Source organism: Eublepharis macularius, chromosome 2, assembly GCF_028583425.1.
Source record: "Eublepharis macularius isolate TG4126 chromosome 2, MPM_Emac_v1.0, whole genome shotgun sequence".
In the NCBI taxonomy this organism is placed as follows: domain Eukaryota; kingdom Metazoa; phylum Chordata; class Lepidosauria; order Squamata; family Eublepharidae; genus Eublepharis; species Eublepharis macularius.
The window spans coordinates 165420607-165444992 of record NC_072791.1 but is presented as its reverse complement, the minus strand read 5'-3'; the positions used below and the strand labels follow the sequence as shown (position 1 = coordinate 165444992).

Below are 24386 nucleotides of genomic sequence, written 5' to 3'. Positions count from 1 at the left end.
TAATTAATTTGCTTTTCCATACATTTACTGAGTTCAATTTTACCTTCATCATTTCCCCCCCAGTTTGAGTGGACTAGTGCTATTCTACCATGACATCAGGAGTATCACATAACAATAGAAAGAATATAATGGCATTATAGTGCCAGTGTTAATTTTTCTTTAAAAAAAATTTGATCTTGGTAAGCAGTTCAGGGATTTAACATGTGTAACTGCAAGAACTGTGTATGTGACAACTGGGGCATGTAGAATAAGGGTAACTGCGCAGACTCAAAGCTGCTCAACACAAAATTTGGCAACAACCATCAAAGTAATCTAATCAAAAGCTTGCCTCACATCTGAACTTGGGAGCTGTCTGATGTATTGTCTATGTTGAAGTTCACTACACACTGTTATATCGTGGCAAGTTGTGAATTTGGTGATGTTCCCTTATTGAACTGTTTTCCCTTATTGAACTGTTAAGTATTCCCCCCCCCCCCGATCCCTTAAGGCCAAAAAGCCTGTGTAGTGGTTTGGTTTAATTTTCCCTTCATGTTGTGGGCTGTTTGTTCTCTACTAGCAGAGGCCAGGGAAGGCCCTGCTTTTGTTCAAATAAAACTTTCAAACCTTTAAACATGGTGCACTGATGGAATTATCGCACTGGCAATGAGGATAAAGCTATTGTGACCATGGCAATGTATGGTGTGATGCTGGAGTTTGATGGAGTCAGTAACTGGTCTGAGTATGTGGAGAGGCTGGAACACTATTTTCTGGCAAATAAGATTGAAGATGCAGACCAACAGCGATCTATCTTTTTGACTGTTTGTGGCCAAAAGACCTATTCCCTGCTAAGGAAGTTGCTGGCACCACAAAAGCCAGGTGAGAAAACTTTAAAAGAATTATGCAGTTTGGTACAGCAGCATGTAAGCCCACAGCCTTCACCCGTGGTACAGTCCCTTAGGTTCCATAGCCGCCAACAGAATCCTGGAGAAACAATTGCTGACTTTGTGGCAGAATTGCATCTTCTGGCAGAATTCTGTGAGTTTGGACATGCCCTTGATCGAATGTTACGTGATCATCTTGTGGGAGGAGAATGTGATCATGCAATACAACTACGCCTCTTAGAGAAAAAAGACCTTGATTTTAAGGCCGCAGTGGGCGTTGCTTTGGCCATGGAAATGGTAGCCCACTGAGCTCAGGATGTACAGAAGAATGCGAAAAAGGATACAGCTGGCCTGCATCAAGTGGCTGCACGCAGCTCCAGGATTTCACCAAAATTATGGCTTCACTTCCCAGTTAGGGGCCGACAACAGGAAGTCTCTACCCCAGACACTACAGAGCACTGTTTTAGTTGTGGTGCCCTATATAACCCTGACCATTGTCAGTTTTGGGTCACAATTTGCTGGCACTGCCATTGCAGAGGGCATTAAGCACGTTGCTGCACAACTCATCTGCAGCCCCATAGCCTACCAAGGCGGCAGAAGTTTCAACAGAGGACTGCCATCCTTGTGGAACTATGGCAGGAGGAAGGTGAGGAAGACAACAATGGAATTTATGCTGTGTATACCTTGGGTGCTGGTCGCTTACCACCAATACGGGTCCAAATAACCATTGCAGGTTGTACTCTGGACATGGAAGTGGACAATGTGGCAGCATTCTCCATAATTGGGCAGGATGCCTTTGCTAGCTTATATTTTTGACTGCACTGAATAGAGTTCGTATGTAATTCAACACCGTGTAGTGTTTCTTTGGGTTCTGAGGCTCTATGCCCCTGGTTCATGTCAGTGACGTACAAGGGGCAGCATAAGAATTTGTTTTTGTGGGTAGTGCAAGGTAGTGGCCCAACCTTGATTGAATGGAATTGGCGTTGGGAACTGAAACTGGATTGACAGAATATTTTTTTGCTTCGGTCACGTTCATTGGAGGACGTGTTGGAGCAGGCTAAAGAGATTTTTACTCCAGAACTGGGAACCCTGACTGGGATGACAGCAAAGATTCATGTGGACCCAAATACACAGCCTCGTTTTTTCAGGCCCCGCTCTGTGCCATATGCTTTGCATAGTAAGGTGGACATGGAACTCCACGTCTTCAGAAGGAAGGTATCCTGGAACCTGTCCAGCTTTCTCACTGGGCCACCCCAATTGTGTCATTGGTTATAGCAGATGGATCTGTGAGAATTTGTGGGGATTATAAAGTCACTGTCAACAAGGTTGCTAGACTGGATCCCTATCCGCTACCTCGCATTGAAGATTTATTTGCATCCTTGGTTGGGGGGACTGTGTGTTCCAAGCTTGATCTCAGTCATGTTTATTAGCAGCTCCTTCTTGATGATGAGTCCAAAGAACTTCTAACCGTCAACACTCATCGAAGGTTATTTAGGTACACTTGTCTCCCATTCAGCGTGTCCTCTGCTCCTGGGATTTTTCAAAGGGCCATGGAAGGAGTGTTACAAGGAATTCCCAATGTTTTGATTTATTTGGATGATATTCTGATCTCTGGGGTAGATCAGGAAGCCCATTTAGATACGCTGCACGTGGTATTGCAAAGACTCAGGAAAGTGGGACTTAAACTACATAGAAGTAAGTGTTCTTTTATGGTCTCCTCTGTACAGTACTTGGGACATACTATTGATGCAGAAGGCCTCCACCTAGTCAGTGATAAAGTGCGGGCCATTGCAGAGGCCCCCAAACCGACATCTGTTTCAGAGCTGAAAGCATTTTTGGGCCTTTTAAACTATTATCATAGATTTTTGCCCAACTTGTCCACAGTATTGGCCCCTTTGCATGAGTTATTAAAAAAGAATGTTCCATGGAAGTGGGTGAGGGCTCAAGACATAGCGTTTCAAACTTCAAAGACTTTGCTACAATCCTCCAGAGTTCTAACACATTTTGATCCGAGATTACCCATCGTGTTGGCTTATGATGCCTCCCAGTAAGGGGTGGGGGCAGTTTTGTCACATGTATACCCAGATGGCACAGAGAGACCAATTGGATTTGCATCCTGCACCATGTCTCCAGTGGAAAAAAATTATTCTCAGCTTGACAAAGAGGCTTTAGGAGTTGTTTTTGGAGTAAAAAAGTTTCACCACTATTTGTATGGCCAGGCGTTCACCATCCTTACAGACCATAAACCATTACTCACACTTTTGGGTGAACACAAACCAATTCCTGTAATGGCCTCCAGCAGGATGCAGTGGTGGGCTCTAACATTATCGGGCTACCAGTATGAGATTTGATTTCGGCAGGGTGGACTACATTCTAATGCTGATGCATGCAGTAGGCTTCCCTTACCTGATTTCCCAGCATAGGTACCAGACCCAGGAGATATGATCCTGCTTGTAGATTTGCTCAGTGGCACACCTGTGACGGCAGAGCGCATCAGCCGTGAAACCCGTAGAGAGGTGCAGTTAGCACCTATTGTGGATTGGGTGCAGCATGGATGGCCTACCCACGTCTGGGAGGAGACCTTGCAGCCATTTTTTCAAAGATGATTGGAACTAGGATTTCATGCTGGATGCCTCATATGGGGGAGCAGGGTGGTAGTTCCCCATAAACACAGAAGGCAAGTTTTGAACCAACTTCATGATACACACCCTGGTATTTCCAGGATGAAAGGAGTGGCCCGTAGGTTGGTTTGGTGGCCTAGCCTGGATCGGGACATTGAGCATTTGGTGGGATCCTGTGCTCGTTGTCAGGTCAGTCATCCGACCCCACCAGCTGCACTGATCCATCCTTGGGAATGGCCCGCTCAACCCTGGGCTAGGCTGCATGTTGACTTTGCGGGCCCGATTAGGGGCAAAATGCTGATAGTGGTGGTGGATGCCCATAATAAATGGTTGGAGGTATGAGTAATGTCTTCCATCATGGCTGAGGCCACAGTGGTACAGCTGAGACAAATATTTGCCACTTTTGGCTTACTGGAAATCTTAGTCACTGACAACGCCCCGACTTTCACAGGGGCCACATTCAGGGAGTTTATGGAACACAATGGTATTCGGCACATCCGCACTGCCCCCTATCATTCCTCTTCTAATGGATTGGCAGAACGGGCAGTGCAGTCAATGAAATTGGGATTGCAACGCATGGGGCAGGTACCTTTAGAAACTCAGTTAGCCAGATTCCTCTTGCGGTACCGAGTAACTCCCCACACCACAACTGGGGTCTCCCAAGCAGAGCTTATGTTTGTTCGGTCCCTCTGCTCATATTTAGATTTTTTGCGACCAGTAGTAGGCACTAAAGTGCATCAGGGCCAAGCGGCTATGCATCATGGACGTTCCCCTCGACCTCTTCCCTGTGCTTTTCAGCTGGGAGACCACGTCTGGGTATTGGCTTTTTGGAAAGGGAGCCGATGGGAGTCAGGGGTGATAAAGGGGCAAACAGGGCCAGTATCCTTTCAAGTAGAGCTGGCTTCAGGACAGATAATTAAAAGACACCTGGATTAGATCTGCAGGATGTCATCACAGCATCAGGAACACCAGGGGATGGCAGTAGCAATGCAGGATGGGTCAACATTGAGGGGTGGTGGGGAGATCTCAGGCATAGCAGAGGAAGGGGACAAACCCACCACAGGGAATGATCAACAATCACCAGCAGTTGCAGAAGAGCCTCAAACATCAGGAGTGACTAAGGATCAGCCCCCCCCCCCAGGTGATAGAGGTCAAGAACTGCCACAGACGAACTCTGAGGTGACTGGCCCCAGGAGATCTGGGAGATTACGAAGAAAACCAGATAGATTAACATTTTAGATTGCGTCTTAAAGGAAGAGGGGTGTTATATCGTGGCAAGTTGTGAATTTGGTGATGTTCCCTAATTGAACTGTTTCCCCTTATTGAACTGTTTAGTATTTTTTCCCCTAATCCCTTAAGGCCGAAAAGCCTGTGTAGTAGTTTGGTTTCATTTCCCCTTCATGTTGTGGGCTGTTTGTTCTCTACTAGCAGAGGCCAGGGAAGGCCCTGCTTTTGTTCAAATAAAACTTTCAAACCTTTAAACATGGTGTGCTGATGGAATTATCACACACACCTACTTGAATGAGTTCAGTTTTTAAATGGGAGTAGATTAGAAGCCCTGATAAAGTCCAGGAACAATGCAAAATTGCTTATTTGAAAGAAGACGTGGTTGAAATTTACAAATGTACATTTTCTATAAAAATTTGTTTTTAAAAACAAGACAACCTGTGAGAACAAATCACATCTATGCACTCTTATTCTCTGTACTATCATCTCAGAGCAGAACCACAAGTGACAAAAGGCACAGATTGGACACTTGTCAGCTTCCCTCAAGTTTTGATGGGAAATGTAGGCAGCTTGGCGGAATGTTGGACAAGTGACAGTTGAAAAGGCGATTGGACAGCAGTCAGAGAGCGAAGCTGCGAGACCAGGATGCCTACATTTCCCATCAAAACTTGAGGGAAGCTGACAAGTGTCCAATCTGTGCCTTTTGTCACTTGTGTTTCTGCTCTCAGAATACCTAGACTGTGTTCTTTTTCAGAAGAGGTGGAATCAGACCATTAGACTCGAGTTATCTACAGTCAGAATTACAGAGTCATGAAATAGTCTGTGGTGCAGATATAGCAGAAGTCCTTTTTGATCATTGTAGGGCTGGTATAGCATAGTGGTTAGAGTGTCAGACTGGGACCTGGGATATGTGGGTTTGAATCCCCACTCTGCCACGGAAGCTTGCTAGGTGACCATGGTTTCATCACAATCTCTCAGCCTAACCTGCCTTCACAAGTTTGTTGTTGTGAGGATTCAGTGGAGGAGGGGAAATGATGCAAAAAGGCAATTTGGGTCCCAGTTGGTGGGAGTAGTGGGATATACATTTTAAAAAATTTAAAGAAGAGGCAAGGCAGTAACAGGATTCTTTTGCCAATCCTGGAAGTAAATTTCTAATTATTTTTAAAAGGAATATCTAATGACACATAATATTTTTATTAAGTCTGAGCTGAAAGAAAAGATTCTTTCACAAAAGATTTTATTGCCCCAAAAGAGTCCCCCTTGGTCATCATTCAAGGGGTCATTCAAAAGAGGCCAAAATATTCACATTCTTTAAAAATGGCAACTGTAGTAGCCCGTAGATACTTTAAAGGGGGTGGTGATCTGTAACACTGTGTGCAGTATGATGGCTTCCTCTCTCATGGTAAACTGCTTGCCAAGAAAGGGGAGGGGTCATGCTTGCCATTGTGTTGTGGATTGTACCCTTTAACTGTCTTGTCTGTCTGAAGGGAACAATTTGCAGCATGGCTAACGGAGTGGTACCTTCCTCTGTCTTGGCAAGCATGATGCCAAGAGAGAAGGAAGATAACTATACTGGGCAAAATTCTGTGCAGTTTTTGACAATCACTTTTCTGAGAAAGGGGGCAGAGATCAATTTTTCAGGAAAAGTTTATTTTTCCTAGGGGAACATTGCTCTTTTCGAGGAAACATTATGTTCCTCGAAATGACATACTGTGCAGTAAAAAACAGACCATGGAAATACTGCATGGCCCTGTATTTGATTTAATTCAGCTCATTTTCTGCTTGCCTCACCATACAATCCTAGTAGTACAGGCTATTGTCTGATTTTTAGCCAAATGTTCCGCTATGTTGCAAAGTAATGAAGAATGTAATAGAAAATTATGTAAATACAGAGTGCAGTGAGACATTCCTGCGTCCCGCTCACAACAATCTGGGTAATGATAGTACATGTGAAGCAAAAACTCACACCACTTCAGTTCTTCTCCTGTGTAAATGTTCTCATTTTCTGATGTTTCAAGTAAGCAAGATTTCCTGGGCTAGTTGTGCACCAGCTTTATGTCTGTTTTGTAGATATAGCAACAACTTTGATAACCCCCTGATAGTATAACGATTATGCACCTTTACATATAAAATGTACAAATAATACATAGCTTGCAAGTATATACAAAATAATTGGAGCAGCTTTAACTATTCAATTGTATTTAATTTCCATTTGCTTAAATGTAAGGTATCTTGCCAGTTTTTTGGTTTTTGAGGGACTGACTGGAGTGGCACATTATTCTCATAACTGTTTTATAGTACAAAACAGAGTTATAATTAAATGGTAAGGCTCTAACCTCATGGCAGATGTGCATATGATTTTAGAATGGGTGAGAGTATAATAAAACTACAAATTGAAAAATGTGTTTTTCTTTTTACTCTTTAATTTTAATGACAGTGTGGCATGCCACTTACATATTTGGCCGTTTTGGGTTAAGGTGAATCCTGACACATGGGTTCCTCTTTTGATAACTGCTGCTGTAACTAACATTTTGCCTGTGTGAAACAGCCATCCCAAACCAAACACTATAGATAAAGCTTTTGTATTACCTGACATCTTAGGGTTGCCAGTCTTCAGGAAGGACTTGGAGATCTTTTGGAACTACAACTGATCTCCTGTCTACAGAGATGAGTTCACCTGGAGAAAATGGCTGCTCGGAGGGGTGGGGTGTGTGGACTCTATGACATTATACTCTGTTGAGGTCTCTCTCCTTCCCAAACTCTGCCCTCCCCAGGCTTCACCCCCAAATCTCCAGGAATTTCCCAGCCCAGAGCTGGCAACCATACATCAATTCAGAAAGTACAGTCCTTTTCAGCAGTGGAAGTACACTGTTTGAATGATGCACAGGCATGTGTGAATTGGCTTTTAGTAGCCTTGTTTGAAACCTACAGTGGTCAGGCTAATAAATTATTATATAGCTCTCTTTTTTTACTCTGTATCTCTCTCAGGGTTATGTTTAAAATTATTGTTTGCAACTTTTGTTTTTCAAATGCAACAGGATATAGAAGGCTTGTGTACCATTAAAGTTCTGTAGATTTTGTTTTCCCTGATCTATGCATAGTGGCATCATTAACACAGGCAAATTACTGCACTTTATTGTACTCTCTCCATGGTACATTAAAAGTCCTTCCCCATTGGTAAAATTGGCCTATTCTTCTGTAAAATGAGGGGCCCATTGGCAGTTCTTTGGCAAGCTTGACAGAGAGTCTGTTTAATGAAAGGGAGAGTGACTTAATGGGGGAGAAGAAATTAAACGTGACAAGCGCAAAGGAAGATACCAGAGGACTGATGACTAAACCCTCCAATAATTGCAATGAAAATGAGTATATATTTTGCTGATGGGAACCACTTAGACTGGGACAAATGAATGCAGGAACAAGACAAACGGAGAAGAGTCTTAGAAACAGCAAGTGCTCCCCCCCCCCGCTTTTCATTCTGTGAACTTTTCATTTTTAAAATAACATAGTATAGTTTATCCCTCGCTTTGGACTAACCATCTAATCCAGTGTTGGTGGGGAAAGGTTTTGCTCCCCCCATAGGTTTTTCAGTTTAATAAGGTGAACCTAATTAAGCAGGAAGATTGCTGCCAATGGCATTTTACAAGCAGATAAAAATATATTGCTTTTTTTCTTGCACCATGTCATTGCTCCTCTTAAGTTTTCCCTTTTTCCATTGCTGCCACACTGATACTGAACTACACAAGTAACTGATTAATCCCCAGAGATTCTCTTTCATAGGATACTGGTCTCTCCCCCTGAGCTAAAATAAATTTATTCTTCCTTCCCTTTTTCCTCATACTTAACTGCAGATGTTTTGAGAGCTGGTAGGCAAAAAGTGAAAACTCAGCCCCATCAGCTGTGAACCCCGAGTGATTTCATAGAGAAATTGGCAAGCGCAGGCTTTCTGAGCTAATCAGCGATGTCACATATACAGGTGTGAATGAGCAATCACTGAAGAAAGATCTTCGGTGGGAGAGAGATGGAGGAGTTTAGAAAGAACTGAATGTTTCCTGGGGCTTGTTGGCTGTAAAAAAGAGCTGGCTAGGGACCATATGTACATGGAAAGCAAGCTTCTGTGTATCTATACCCTAGCAGGCTGGGAAACTGTGTGCTGCACATGTGATTCCCCGGTAGCATTTGCACATATGTACCCCCTTCTTGAAATGTGAAATCCTGTTGATTTGCTGCTCATGAGAGGGGGTAAGGGACTGGATTCTGTCCACCTCTTATCCCTCTCTGCTTTCTCCTTCCTTGCCAAACAAGTTGAATTCCAGCTCGTCTGTGCATTGGTGTATGCCAAATGTTCTTCTGTTTTGATTTTTTGTTCTCAAAATATGCTGGGGATGAAGAGGAGCTAAATATTTTCCCTAAGTATTCTTAATTGTGAGAATGTTTGTCTCTTTATGTACCAGTTCACTGACATTGGTCCCCCAATCTTCTGTTGCTTCAAACTTTTTTTGTGGCTAGTTCTAGTTCCTGTACATGACATCCATTATATGTGAATGAAGTTGTGGGCTTAGACAGAAAATTAGTAAATAAACAAATGATTCCATTGCTTGGTTATAGGCATCAATTTAAAAACAAAAGATAGATGAAAAATAAGTGATTTCCCTCCCCAAAGCTGGGCTCAGTTTTTGTAGTTGCCCACAATTAAGATGAAAATTGGTTTCTGGTGAGCCCTAATGTGTCTCATCTTAATTGAATGGTTGCCAGTGTGGGCTCCATTGTCAGAGTACATAGCTCAAAAACTTCAGCTCATGACAACATCATCAGTTTTGTTAGTGCAGATGACACATCCAATATTCAAGTTACTACTCCCCAACAATCCTGCAGAAATCCTTTCCTCGGCTAACAAAAAGCATGTTTATTTTTCTGCAGTACAGAGGGCTTGATTATAATGTTCCAGTTTTTCTGAAGCTGTTTCAAATAACAGGACCTTTTGTTAGGATAATTCCTTAAATAATTCTCACAAGTATAAGTAAAGTAAGACTGTTTGAGCGGAGGCAGGCTATTAACATTTAAACTTTGCTGCATCATGAGTCAGCTTGAAGTCGTTTATGAATATTTCACAGTTTCTCTCCCACATGTGGGAGTTAGATTTAAGGAGTGCCTTCTGAGTTTTACACAGCTGCAGAGTGGTAGGTACAAGAATGCACACCTTCATATGATGTCCTCCTAAAGAAGTTTCACAATTATTTTGCTTCCTCTCCCCCACTGGTATTCTTTCAGGTTTTTTCTGATGCTTGGGTGGGTCTGTACAATCACAGTGTCTCACTACAGGAGTACCCCAGCACAATTTCTCCTCACAATGCACTGTTCAGTGGTTTACTCTGACCCAGAAATAATCCTATATGTGCTTCCCTCTTCCATCAAATCATGTACCCATTTATTGTGAAGTGGTTATGGAAATAAATGACTGTTTGTTATGAAACCACAGTTGCTTCCATATAAAGTTCTTTCTCCACGTTCCCCAACTACACTGGTTTTGGGGTGGGGTGGGGGACTTTCTCACAATATTGTGCTGTTGTGCACCTGGGTTTTCCCCACTCTACTCTACAGTATCTCAAATCTGGTATGATTTTTCAAAGTAGATTTGGTTCTAATATCAACAAGGTATGGCTTTCTGTACCTCCCTATGCACTTCTGGCACCATCTTCTTTCTGCTCCCAATATCGGCTTTTTGGCTGTATTTTTTTTTTATTAGTGGTATGTATATGATACAAATAGGCCCAAGGTGGGGACAGTGAAGAAGGATGTTATAAAGGATGTGGTATCAAGAATATAGACAAAGGATTGGTTCCAGACTAACTTTTCTGCTTACATAAGTCAATTCTTTCAGTGGAATATAATGTTTCTGCCCCATCCCCCAGCAACCCACTGATCTCTCAAAAATGCTACTCCTGAGGGACAAAGGACCCTCAGATGGAGGGTCAGCAGCAGGAAGAGGGAGTTGGTGGAAATTATCTTACCTCTTCTGTTCGTGAAAGATTTGGTCTAGATCCAACCCAAACACAATAATCACTTGCATGTATCCCTTGAAATGGTGGTATAGATATTTTAAGATCTTTTTCGTCTCTGTGTGTAGGAAAAGCTCCCTGTTTGTAATACCAAAATAACACTTCATTATAGTTAAGTCTGCCCCAGAGTTTAAAAAACAAAACAAAAAACCAACCTGCCCAGGAACCCATAACTAGCACTAACTTGAAGGTAATAACTCTGTCTCTGGGTTTTGTCATAGAAATTCAATTAAGGGGGATTATATACACAGTTGTAGGTCTGTTTCATTTACAGTTGCAAATGAAACACAGGCCACACACTGATAATTTATAGAGAAAGAGGGTGGTGTGTAATTTTGTGCGATTCCGTGTAGAATTATCTGAATGTTCCTTTCTGCTATTAAGCTTTGTTGTGGGGGTGTTGTGGAGGGGCAAGGTGCATTCTGGGGGAATGAATAAATAGGTAGTAGAAGGGTGGGGAAACAGGGTAGCAGGAAGAAAGCTGTCCCCTACTGTTATTCAGTTGGAGGCACACTTCTCATGTACACATAATAAACTCCCTGCAGAGGTTTATTCCTTTTAGAAGCATCTCCTGACAGGGAAGATTAAAGAATTAGTTATTTTTTGCCCCTAAGAGTGAGCTTATTCTGTTTTACTAGCCCTCAATTGCATTCAACTCCTGGATCCAATGGGGGGCTGGGGCAGTGGGTGGGCTGGGGTGAGACATGCAGAATTACTTTTATTTTGGTCCCCACCAGCCAACTTTTCTCTTTTAGCTTTTAGTTCCTTTCCACCAGCAGCTAATTCCTCAGGTAATGTTAGGGGGAGATAAGTAAAAATTGAGGTCACTTCCAAGCCTAGAGTAAAACCATATTGGCAGCTGGAGACAATGCTTTCCCCTGGTGGTTAGCTGAAAGGATGAAAGAACTTTGTTGGGTGGGTGGGGGGAATGTTTGTGTAAACAAAGGCAAGGTTCATTGTCTTTTGACAGAGATGTATTTGCATCTCTGAAGGAAGAATGCAACACATGCACACACTTTCTTCCCAAAAACAATCTTGGCAGTTATAGAGCAGACAGACATATTCTCCAGTCATAGAAAGACAGAGCATTATTCTTTTCATATATTTTCTTACCCCGTCCTTCTTTGCTTTAAGTAATGTTCCTTCAGTCTGTGATCATGTGTCCTCTTGGTAGGTAACTCTTAGATTTTCAGTACCTCGATAAGAGCTTAGAGACAAGATTGAGAAACTTGTAAGATCTATTCAGGTAATGTGGGATGTATTTGGTAGTTCATGGTACAAAATACACATCTTGGTTAATGTAATTGAGAAATATGGCAATTTAACATTTGGGAAATACTGGGATGCTTTATTTTGCCACCTGAGCGAGAAACAATGCCCTGCATAATGTGCTTCCAGGATATTTCCAAAAAAGCTTCAGGACTCATGAGGCATTAACAGTTTAAAAGGTACTTAAAAAAGAGAATTTTTTAAAAAGCCGTCATGAATTTATGGTTCTAAATTTGCTTCATAAGAACATTTTGTTTGTATACGGTCTTCCTGTGTAGTCCCACATGGGACTGTGCATGCGCAGGCCTGCCGACTTCGGAGATTTTTATAGCTCAAAACCACTAGGGGGCACCCTCGCCCCTCAGCGTGCATGTGCAGCTGCTTTTCCCACCGAAAATGGTCTCAAGAGGCGGGACGCCCACGAACGTACCTTCAGTTCGTCTTTTGCCGCTGACACTGGAGGTTCTTGCTTGTTAGTTCAGCTTCATTGGAGAAAGATGTCTGAGAAGGCCCTGTTTAAGAGGTGTGTCTCCTGTGATAGAAAGATGACCAGATCTGATGGTCATTCTAACTGCCTGTACTGCTTGGGGAAGACCCACAACACACAGGATTGTAAGCACTGCCATACCTTCACCCCGAAGGCCAGAGCAGAGCGGGCTGGGAGGCTACAGGCTTCGTTATGGAAACGTGCCATGGCTGCTACCAACTCATCGACCGTGGCAAAGACTCCTGCCTCATCGGGGTCCTCTACCTAACCTGGTCCGGGGTCCTCTGGTGCTAAAACACCACACCTGTGTTCATCCCCAGCCCAATTTTGATAGAGAAGCCCCCTACTCGATCAGGACGCTCTAGATCACTGTATCAAGCCTCTTGATCGTCACACTCTTCCCAGGAATGAAGATGACGCTCCAGATGTCGAGTGAGCCCTTACTTACATAGGGAGGGTAGCCCTTACTTGAGGAGTTTCCATGCCAGTGAGGAAGCGGCTCTGTGCCGTCACCACAGAGAGGGCTCCTATTATTCTGCACGACTGGTTAGAGACTGCTCCAGATCTCCTTCGGTGAGAGCGTATTCCTACACCAGCTCTAGATTAACCCCACATAGTTCATAGATGGGCTTTGAGGAGAGCACTCTACATCCTAGACCTTATGATTCACCTCCGTCTGACTCTCCAGGTGTGATTGGCCCTACTGAGGATGCCTCGCCAACTGATGATTTCCATGTGTACACGGAGTTGCTTCAGCGCATGGCCAAGGCTCTTGAAGTGGATATGGCCTCTACAGAGCCAAAGTCGAAAGACAAAATTCTGCAACCCATCTACACTGGATCCATTCTTGCAGTGGAATTTCCGATTATTGAGGGCTTTGTGGATCTCCTCAACGATCTGATCCTGAAACTGGCTTCCACTCCTGCCACTAATAGGAAGACCGAGAACCTTTATAGAACCAAGGACGACCCTTGTTCCTTTCTGTCCTTGCATCCTCCGCCTTCATCTCTTGTGACCGAGGAGATGCAGGCCAAGCCTAAGCAGGGGTCTCTGTCCATACCCTCGTTCAAATAGAGCAGGAGGATAGATGCGATGGGGCAAAAGATGTATACCGCGGCCACTTTCAACATTAAAATAGCGCTGCGTGGAGGGCAATCTAAACTCCCCTCTGTCTGGAGATCAGGAGGCAGGGCCACCAGCTATGTGACCATTTTCTCCGAGGGCAACCCCCTGAGTTCCACCACCTCTTTTTCCAGAAAAAAAGCCCTGCTCTCAACAACCCTGTTAGGATGGCTGATTAGGAGTGTCTTGAGGTTACCCAGTAAGGCTTGTGGCTGTGTGTAGATTTGAATTTAGGTCTCCCAAGTCCAAGATTTTGGCTGCTGTGTCATAGTGGTTCTCTGAAAGTGTAGAGAATTTCACACTGCCCTAACATATGTACTGGTATTGCAAGGTTGTATATAACCTCTGGGCAGAAGTCAAATTGCAGATTAACATAACTGTTCAAACTGTGCTTGAGTTGCTTCTCTTCATTTAATAATTGATATGCACCAGTTATCTGGGCCTTAAATTCAGATGGCCTGAATTAGAGGGGCAACCTTGGTGGCTAAACTGATGATCTTAAACGCTCTCACCTGCTCCACTATTGAAATATAGGACTTCTAGACTAGGGTCAGAACAATGAATGATGTTTATCTGAAAAAATGCCATAGGTTAGTTCAGTGACATAAGGAATGATTCAGTGGCAATATTTAATATATACAAAAGAAAAATCATGGGTTGCTTCTTTCACTCACTCAGTCACTGTACATGCAGTTATCTATATAAATGATTAAGTGAAATTCCCGTGCTGTTTTCTCTTCCTCTTACCTTAAAAAATGAGTTTCAACTGTTTGCCCAAGAGACTTAACTGGATATATTGCTAGAGAAGAAAAAAAAAGTTATTCTTACTTATTAAATGTAGATAGAATCATGTCTGAAAAACATTTATCTGTATAAAAATGTAACATTGCTGAAGTCTGAAGGGATAAGAGAACTATTAATTTTTGAAAACATTGAGGGTATCGTGAAGTGTTAATGATACATCACTGGGTGTTTTTGCTTCATATCCCAAGCTGGTATTCTGCCCTGCAAAGAAAAATGTATATAATTAACAGTGCCATTCTAATCAAGTTGCCATCCTTAATCCACTGAAGTCATTGGGCTTAGAAAGGTATAATTCTGCTTAGATGTCGCTGCAAATATATAGAATGCACTTTACAATTTTGATTGTATCTATTTTTTCATTAATCACATTATTTAGGCAATTATTTACTTTTTGGGAACAGAAAATGATGGCCAGCGACTGTGATACGGCAATAACAAAACATGAAGTTGCTTCCAAATCCTTGATTAGAACTGTACCTGTTTGTCCAAAAAAGTAATTTCCTCCCCTTTTCTATCATAGTTATTGTAGGTTTGTTATAATAATAATAAATTATGGTCAACTATATGTGCTTATCTTTTTCTGCTTGGATATTGGTACCAGCACAAATTACAGACTCACAACTTGTCTGCATGGCTGCTGACTTAGAGGAAGTCAGTGGTATGAATATGATTCTTTCCAGATGTTGTCTAGACACGCCCCCAGTCATGTATATGTGTCCCATTTCCTCCAATATAGGAGCCCAGGGAGCTGTCCAACAGTACAATGCAACCTAAGGCTGGTGTCGGGTCTGAGGGTTTGAATTGCTGAAAGAGCAGGAGACCTATCCACTGTGTAACAAGGAGCTGCACAGAATATGGCCAAAGCACATATGATGAAGATCAGTGATTTGCTTTTTTCCCATGTGTCCAGTAATGTGTAATTTAGTGTCAAAAACATAAGGGAGCAATATGGATGATGACTCCAATAGAAAGTGGTCCTTCTGAGCACAATACAGAAAACAGGCACTATAAGATACTGGTATTTTTTCCTTAATTGGGCTAAAAGCAAGCAAAAGGGTTTTAAATTGAGGAAATGCCTTTGAGTTAACCCCCCCTCTAAAACCTTCATCATGTTCTATATTGTACCCCTTGCAGCTGCTTTTAATGTCTAAATTACATGTTGGGGGGATTCAATAAGAGATCACTCTCATTGTGTGCTCTTCAGTCCACATCAGAAAGAGATTTCAGAGCATATCTGGATCTCATCTTTTTGTGCATCTGAAATGTTTGTGACAGAATTTTGTCTTTTAGAAGCTGGAAGAATGAGATATCATGATGATGTGCTGTCTCATCTTGGCTGTCATCGAGATATGCTGTCAGTTGCTGCTGCTCCTGGAATCAAGGGGGAGATAATGGACTGTACTGTATCACGGCAGGAGGTTTTGCTTGGGTCAGGGGATGCATCTTGACGTTCCTTGGTTCAGCAAGGTCTAGAGGTAATATGTTCTGCATAGCAGAAATTTCAGAGCCTCCGCTAAGAGCTTCGGAGCCCTCCTGGCCCCAGCGGGAAAAAAATCAGGAACTACCAGAAACCCGAAAGCGGCAAGCCACTTTGGGATTCTGGTATTTAGGTCACTTCAGTATGTGCCATAAAGATTCGTAGCATACTGAAGTGAGGGGGAGCAAACCCCCACCCCTCGGGGCAAACCTACCCACCCACCCCACTTACCTGTCCAGCAGGGAGAGGGGAGTCTGATCAGTTGGGTGGCGGGGAAGCCCAGAGGTGGGTCCTTTGGGGCCTGCGCTGCCTCCTCCTCGCCTGCAGTGGCCAGCTGGGTGGCAGGGAAGGCTGGAGCTGGCTCTTCCAGGGCCCGTGCCTTCTCCTCCACCGCTACAGTGACCAGCAGGGCGGCAGGGAAGGCCTGGATCAGCAGCTTGGTGGGGATCTCCCTGCCAAACAGCTTATCCACAGGTATAAATGTTCCTTTCCATGCTGCTCACAGCGGCACAGAAAGGGGCATTTAAACCCCTTCACCCGAAGCTTCCCGAAGCAATACAAATCGCTTTGGGAAGCTTTGATTCGGGGTTTCTGAATCATTGCTAATTCAGTCCAATTCGGGTACTTTACCCGAATCTGAAACCTGAATCGCACACCCCTATAATGGACTTTTCCCTTCTTTCCTGAACCTATTCCTTCAGACTTCGACTTAAGAAGTTATTAGATTCTAACTCTCTGAGTCCAAAAGCAATGGAGTTGCATATGGTTTATGACATCTGAGAACAGGGGAAACTGTATGTTTTAGGTTTATTTGGTAGCCTTTCTGCTGCAGAGTATTAGTATTACATTTGCATCAGTGGCATGAAATATAAATTTTATCAAACTGCTAGGAAATGTGTAAACTGAAGGATATGTTTAAAGGTTCATATAGTCCAGTTATGATGATCTACGTTTTGCATGTAGGGCTTTTAATGATGTTTGGCAATGTTGCCTTCTGAAGCCTTTTAGTCAAGGAGTAATCCTCCCCAGTCAGATTGCGATCAAAGTCGAGATACCTGCTACCTGAGTTTTTTAATCATGTATATGAGTTTCTCTTCTTTTTGGTGGCAGCTGGTTTACTGCAAGCTGGCTCCAGTTCAGCACTTTATCAGGAACTTTCTGTGAGTCTTTTGGAACACAGTTTGTTTACACAGTAACATTGATGGGAAAAAATAGAAATTGAGACATAAACCTATATAAAAGGCTGCAAGGATGTATTGGATTGGGATCTCTTTTTCCAGCCAACTAGTGACTGTATCTGTTTATAATGGAAGAAGGAGTGGGAAAGACAGAGCAGAAATGCTCTCTGGATCCTGAGAGAGTAGTGAACTGAAGAATTTCTTTAATAAGAGAATTGAAAACTCTGAACCTGTTTTATTTAAACTGTCGTACTTCAGGCAGAATGAAATGCACAGTCGCCGTTAACTTTCACAAAGTCTAGAGAAAACAGTGCATTGTTTGCTGGCAAGAAAAGTTTCTTGCTTTAAAGGCAGAAAAGATCATCTGAGTTGTAATCTCAACCACATGTATTACAAGCGATCTCAAATTATGCCACTAAAAGTATATACTTCAAAGTAATTACCAATAGATCATATACTTACAGTCTCTGATACTATGCTTGGGATCATAATAACATTGGCACAAAGGCTCTATATACAGTGCAGCGCAAATTTCTGACTGATCATGTAAAGAACAGAGTATAAAATTTATTATTCAAGTGTGAGAAGGTGACACTGGTTTTGTTGATAGCTGCTAATATTCAGGTACCGATACCTGAATTCCCTTCTTTGTGAGGAAGAGGCAATAGAGGAAGTTCTTTACAAGAGAAAGGTTGCTGGTAGATGGTTCCTCTGCTTGGCCAATCTGGTGAAGCGATTCAAGATGAGAAAATGACATGGTCAGGCTTTCAGATGTGGTAAATTTGAAAAACAGAGACTGTTGCATATCTCTTCTTTGGTTATAACTTTGTTGCAAAAAAGACAAGTGCTATGTGAAGAAATAGGGAGGGGTTTTGTAGCTCAGTGTGTAAAGCACCTGCTTTGCATGCAAGAAGTCCCAGGCTCAGTCCTCAGCGAAAGGATATCCAATAGCAGATGATGGGAAGGAATTTTTCTGGTTGAGACCTTTGAGAGCTACTGCTAGTCAGAATAAACAATACTGAGGTAGATGGCCTAGTGATCTGATTTGGTGTGACGCAGCTTCAAATATTAATACCAACAGAGAATTGGGGGAGGGGGGAGGCATGTGTTGGCTATCTGTTTGCTTTATATGTATTCAGGGTGTTGAGTGCAAACATGAATCCCCTGCATTCATCCTAAATGTCTATGTATGAATTTGTGGGCTCAGTTGAAAGCTGATCTGACCTTGGTTGGGAACTTGAATTCGTTGATGTTGGTTTCTATGAATGGTAAAACAGGAGTTAAAATGCTTGCATGGATTGAAAATGACAGAAGGTTTGGAATTAAGGGGTAAGATTCAGCCTGCCTTAAAAACAAGAGGATAAAAGGACAAAGGGTGTCCATCTGCTTATCAAATAAATAGGTTTATTAGAATATCATGTGCTTCCGTAGTCAGCCTTGTATATCTTCTGTTTCATCTCTCTGAAAATAAACTCCCTTTTCTCTTTAAAAATGCTCTGGTGTACTTCTAGCTAAAGTTCTAATTTAGATTATTTTTACTGTTAAACATATGAAAGGAGGAAGTTGAGGCTGGCAGTTCTCATCATTTCTGGGGAAGCAGGAGCTCTGTGGAGAAATGGATGCTGCAACTCATAGAATGAGCCTTTCCAGGGAAATAAATCACAAATCAGTTTAATAACAAGCCTCTTCCTCACAAGCTTGTATGGAAGTCTGACTGCAGGTCTGAACTGTAGCGTGAGTCTCATGTCTACAGTCGTAGCAGGATTTATTATAACAAATCACTAGAGAGGAAAGCATTCTGAATTATACGACATCCTTCTGATTAATAGATATTTTTTCATGAATCAGATCCTCCCTGTGTTACAAGGTGACTTGATGCCTTCTCTGAGGGGAAAACATTGAAAGTTTCCTCCTCTAGCAAGGACCACAAGAAGTGCAATATTCATAACCGCAGTAAGGAAACGGTAGAATTTTAGGAAAGTTGATCACCAAACTGAGAATTTTGTGGCACAGGTGGCTTTTCCCTGTGCTCACATGAGGCAGAAGGACAGAAAGGTGTCGGTCACTTGAGTACAGAACTGTAATAAGTTTCCTTCAGCTCTTGTGCAAGTGAAAAGATGTTTTCCAGAGGTTTTGCTATGACAGAATCCATGTGCCAAAAAAGCAGCAACACGATGTTATGGATGGATTCCCATGTTTTATAAAAGAATCAGACTTGTCCTGTTTCGAGTTTGTACTAAAGGCAAAACTTCCCCACCCCCAGATTGAGGGTGGGGTGGGGGGGACAGTATGCAGATTTCACACCTTGGTGTACCCACTGTGGAATCAGTGAATAATTTTCCTAGTCTACCACCCCAGAAATCCTTCTTTTTGCGCCTGACCCACTCTTTGCACTGCACACTAAAGAATGCAAGGAAAGAACCTTAGAATCCTGAGGGCAATAGTTCCATGGTCAAATTCTCCTTTGGCAGGAAGTTTTAATCACTCCACTTGTGCATTGGCTCAAAAAGCAACTTCTTACTCTTGATAAACCCTGAAATATGGGATCCTGAGAAGCAAGCTTTTGATACGTTTTGCAAAGCCCAAATTCCTGCCAGGGCTGAAGTGAACCTGATCCGTTTCTCAGTATGAGAGACGTATGCAGACGGTGTTAGTCCTTAGAGACCTTAGAAATTTGTTTGTTTTCTGTATTCTGTACTGGTTTACCTTTGTTGATTTGTCCCAATATGTTTTTTGTGTGCATAGGAATAAACCTGTACAATTTGTACTTTAGACTTTGAGATTGTCTCTGGATTATCTCCCACACATTGCTGATGATTTAAGTACGTGTCTGCCATATCAACTGGAGAAGGGGGAGGCTGAAAATCCTGCTCTTTCTTCACACAAGCAAACAGACGCATGTTCAAGGAGTAAAGGACAAACTGACTTGGGGCAGTTGGTCTCAAATCCTTTTAAATTCTACCCCGGGAAAACTACTGGAATTGTTTCCCTGGGGACCAAAAGGACTAGGCTTGGGCAGAGAGATAGTTGTGTCATCTGTATCTTATTCTGATCCAGGACCTTGGCATGCGGATCGCTACATCCACTGACTGGGGTCAGGTACAGATTAGGGAGATGTTTACACAAATCTAGGTCAGCTCCCAGGTTTGCAAACCACCACCACCCCCCGCCCCATTTTAATCTTGTTTTAAATGTTAAGGTGGTGGAGGAAAGGGCCGTCATTTTGAGGTGGAGGAAATTCTGCTCCTTCTCTTTTTGCTGGGTCAGTTGTCCTTTGTGAAATAGGTGGAGAAGCCTCCCTCAGCCACCCCCATCTCTTCTCTTCTAAGAGCCAGTCAGATGTTGGCAGCTGCTCAACAGGTGAATAGGTGGACATGCTGGCTGGCAAGTGATCAGCCCAGCAAGTGAGTGAGTGAGGGAAGTGAGAAGTGGGGGATTCTTGACTCACAAGTGTACAGAGGCTGATGGAGATTAGAAATGCCAGAGATTAAGGCTGGAATCTCATTCATTCATTCATTCATTCATTCATTCATTCATTCATTCATTCATTCATTCATTCATTCATTCATTCATTCATTCATTCACATTATAAATGTAAAGCATAATTTCTGCGGCAGAGATATTCCTCCCATAAAGATTAGTCCTCTTTGAGCTAGTTAGCCTTTGGTTTTAGTACAGTCAGCATGCCTGCATCTAACAGTCAAAGTTCAGTTTCCCTTCAAGAAAATGAATTATATTACAAATCTGCAGCACTGATTTATGTTACATAAACTATGTGGGGTGTTTGCATTTATGTTTTTGCAGGTGAAATTGGCTTATTGGTCTCTAATTAAGGTTCCAACACCTTGTTCTATCTGGTAGTCAATACTAGGGTCTAAATAGCCACTAAATTCCGGATTCTGCCAGCTTCCAATCATAACCCACTAGGCTGGGTTGGTTATTTTAATCTAGCTGAACAATGACAGAGATGCTTCTTAGTTTTAAAGGATTCTAGCAGCTTCAGCTGTGTACTGAGCATCATTTCTGGTAGCCAAATGTTAGTCTGGCATATTTATGAGTTTCCATTTATATTTCCTTTGTGTTCTCATTAGCAGAACACTAACAATAAATTGAAATGCTAACAGGTCATCATTTTTGCCAATAGGGATGTTATTAACAAACTTGATAAATATATGGAAGTGCAATAATTTTAAAAGTGCATTTTTTTCTTTAAGTATTGCTTGTAATTGTCTCATTTATAGTGTGTGTAAGTTTTACCACAATTTTGCAGCAATAAATGTTACTACTCTTTTCATTAATTTCTTTCTTCAAAGCCTATTTTCTGTGCAAGATATTTTTTCAGTAAAAGCACAGGTTGGTTGTATTCAGATATGACTACAAACAATAATTTGTTGTTAGAAGTACTCATGTTTGTACTGCTCTTCCCCCCCCCCCTTCTTCCCTGACACGCTGCTCAGATATTGAAGACATTCTGATGTACAACAAATTATAGTTTGTTTCATTCCAACCATAATATCTGGCTTGTTTCTTGCCTACAAATCAGGATTGCCAACTCGGAATAAGCTGTGGTCTGCAATCCTGGTTTGTATGCAAGAAACAAATCAGCGTTTGTGATTCAGACATAACCCATATTTGAGAGTCTCTTTGGGGCAGGTGGTACCCAGCAAACTGGAGGGCCTCAAAAACCAACTTATGAGGCAGTGAGTCCCAGCACTGATTGTATGATTCTTTCACTAGTCTGCTTCTTTAAGGGAAGCAGAAGGAAGGGAGAGGTTAATGAACACCAGGAAAGGGTAGTACCCTGAGGATGATGGCCACCTCATTTGAAATCGTTGCCCTAACCTACCTCACAGGATTGTTGTACGGATAAAAGAGGAAGAGAGGAGAATGTTGTAAGGCACTTGGGGTCTTTATTGAAGAGAAAGGTGGGGTATAAATGAAATAAGCAAATAAATAAAAATCCAGACTTGAGTACTGGGCAGTATCCTGTCACTCTGTATGTAGTTCTCCTATGTTTTTCTCCATTGCTGCAACACTTTTTGAACCCTGGAGGGATCAGTCCAGGGGTAGTGGGACATGTGTGGAGAAACAGCTGCTCAGGTGTGTGAGCTGGAGTGAGAAACTGATCTTCTTCCTTGTTTTGTACACACGCGAACACACCCAATGAAGGGATGGGCAATTTCATCCCTTTGTCCTTTCTTATCCTCACAGCTGTTCTTCTGTGCAGCTCCTGCAAGTGATCTTTCTGGTAGTTCGAGAGAGTTGGAGATGTTCCATATGTCCCGGTGTATCAACTACAGCCTCAGGCAGCCATTTGCTGGATGTCTCCGTACTTAGGGTGGCCCGTCTGCCATTGACCAGAGCACAGACCTTTTCCATCATGGCTTCTGTTCTGTGGAATGGGCTCCCTGAAGAAGTGAAAGGGGCCCCTCCTTGGAGATTTTCAGTAGACACTGTAAGGATTGCTTGTTTGCCAGGGCTGTTGAGGGGTGTGTGAATGGCAGGCATCTTCTAAAGTGGGGGGAGGGGGGAGGAGAGATTTGGGGTGTATTATTTTATCTTGGTTTTAATTTGTAAATGTGTTTTAACCATTATTGTAAGGTTCCATGAACCCCATAGAAAGGTAGGATATAATTTTTTTTAATACATGCATATAAATAGTATGATGGAGGAGAATGAGTGAAAATTCCAGGTGCCTTGCACTCATGGATAATATGATACTGTCTATTGTTTAGTAAACACGTAAGAGCGCAAAGACAAGACATACCATCTTACACCAAAAGTCCATCTAGTTTAGCATGCTGTTTCTCACGGTGGCCAATTTGATGTTCCAGGAAGCTCACAGTTCTAGCAAGAAGGCACCATTCCTTTCCCTGCTGTTAGCTCTCATTGTATTTGTTGGCATATTGCCTTTGAACGTAGAGGTTCCATTTGGCCGTTATGGTTTATAGCCAGTGCTAAACCTATGGCCAGCACTATATCTTTTGACAGCATATTGCATAAATTAATTATGCTTTACGTGAAGAACTATCCTGAACTTATTACAGATCAACTTCATTGGGACATCTCCCCCCCACCCATCATATCGTATAGGATTGGGGGCCAAATTTCCTTTAAATCATTGCTTTCCATACAATGCATAATTATAAAAATCTGCCCTGCCTCCATTCTTGTTTCTTTAGTTTAAAAAGCACTGAAGCCTTTTCTCATAGGGAGGATACTTTGGTTGCCATTTTCCAACTCTCTGATACTTTTTTTGGACATCGGGCCACTAGAGCAGTACATAGTATTCCAAAAGAAGCCAGACCATAGATTTATATAGAACTATTATAATGCTGACAGTTCTTGCTGTCACTCCATTTCATAATAATTGTTAGCATGGAAATACAACGAATGAAAATAAAACTGTCAGCATTATAATATAGCCAAGGCAGGTTACAAATTGATAAAATACATCTGTATACTGCTTTACCAGTGCAGCATAGGATCCAGTCATGATTAAAGTGGTGACTGTACAACACCAAGAACACTGGAATCAAGTCAAAATTGTTTTTATCATTGTTCCATAAAGGGAGTTGTGCTAATGTATTAGTTTTTGCCTGTTTACATGAAGGTTCTGTGTTCAGATTTTAAATGACTGTTCTTTTTGGAAAAAGCAATGAGTACTCAGCAGGATTATACTGTCCCATCTGCCTTATGCATCCCCGTCCCAGAAATAGTTTCCCATTTCTTCACGGGTGCCAATTAAAATTGTGGACGATTGCAATAATCTTGCACCCCTACACATTTTAGCTGTTTTCTGTGCATGCAAATATTCTGTTACCTCCCTACTGCCCAGAGTTTTGTTAAACTGTTAGGCATTTCTCAGCAGGTTGGTGAGATGTTCCAGTTATATCATTGAAGTAATTATCATGTGAGATTCTCTGGAGGATTCTTGTTGTATTGTTAATGGAAGAAACTTGATATGCTCAAGTAAGGATTTTGATGGGAAGGCTTAATATTGGTTCAGTTTATTGCTCAGGTACAGTGCAGAATGTTATACCTTCAGAAGTTGACACTCTTGATAAGCAGACACTGACTTCACAAGTCATCACCTTTTAATACATGGATTTGAACCAAGGGTGTTCATAAAGGTCAGATCAGATTAACAGAAAATAGTAATGCCATTGGCTGTTAACCAAAGGCAACCTAAAACTAGCCTTTGAACACTTCTTTTAAGCTGGCCTTAAAAAAAAGAGAGAGAGACTCAAGAATTGTGAGAAAAATGGCATATAGAAACAATTTC

At 42.2% G+C, this 24386-nt stretch overlaps 1 protein-coding gene and 1 pseudogene across 1 annotated transcript in view; both read left to right on the top strand.

Annotated features, from left to right (window-relative positions):
• Window positions 1-24386, top strand: part of SEMA5B (semaphorin 5B) — a 377961-nt gene that overhangs the window by 4558 nt on the left and 349017 nt on the right. The window lies entirely within an intron of this gene.
• LOC129323565 (uncharacterized protein K02A2.6-like) lies at window positions 1177-4417 on the top strand (annotated as a pseudogene).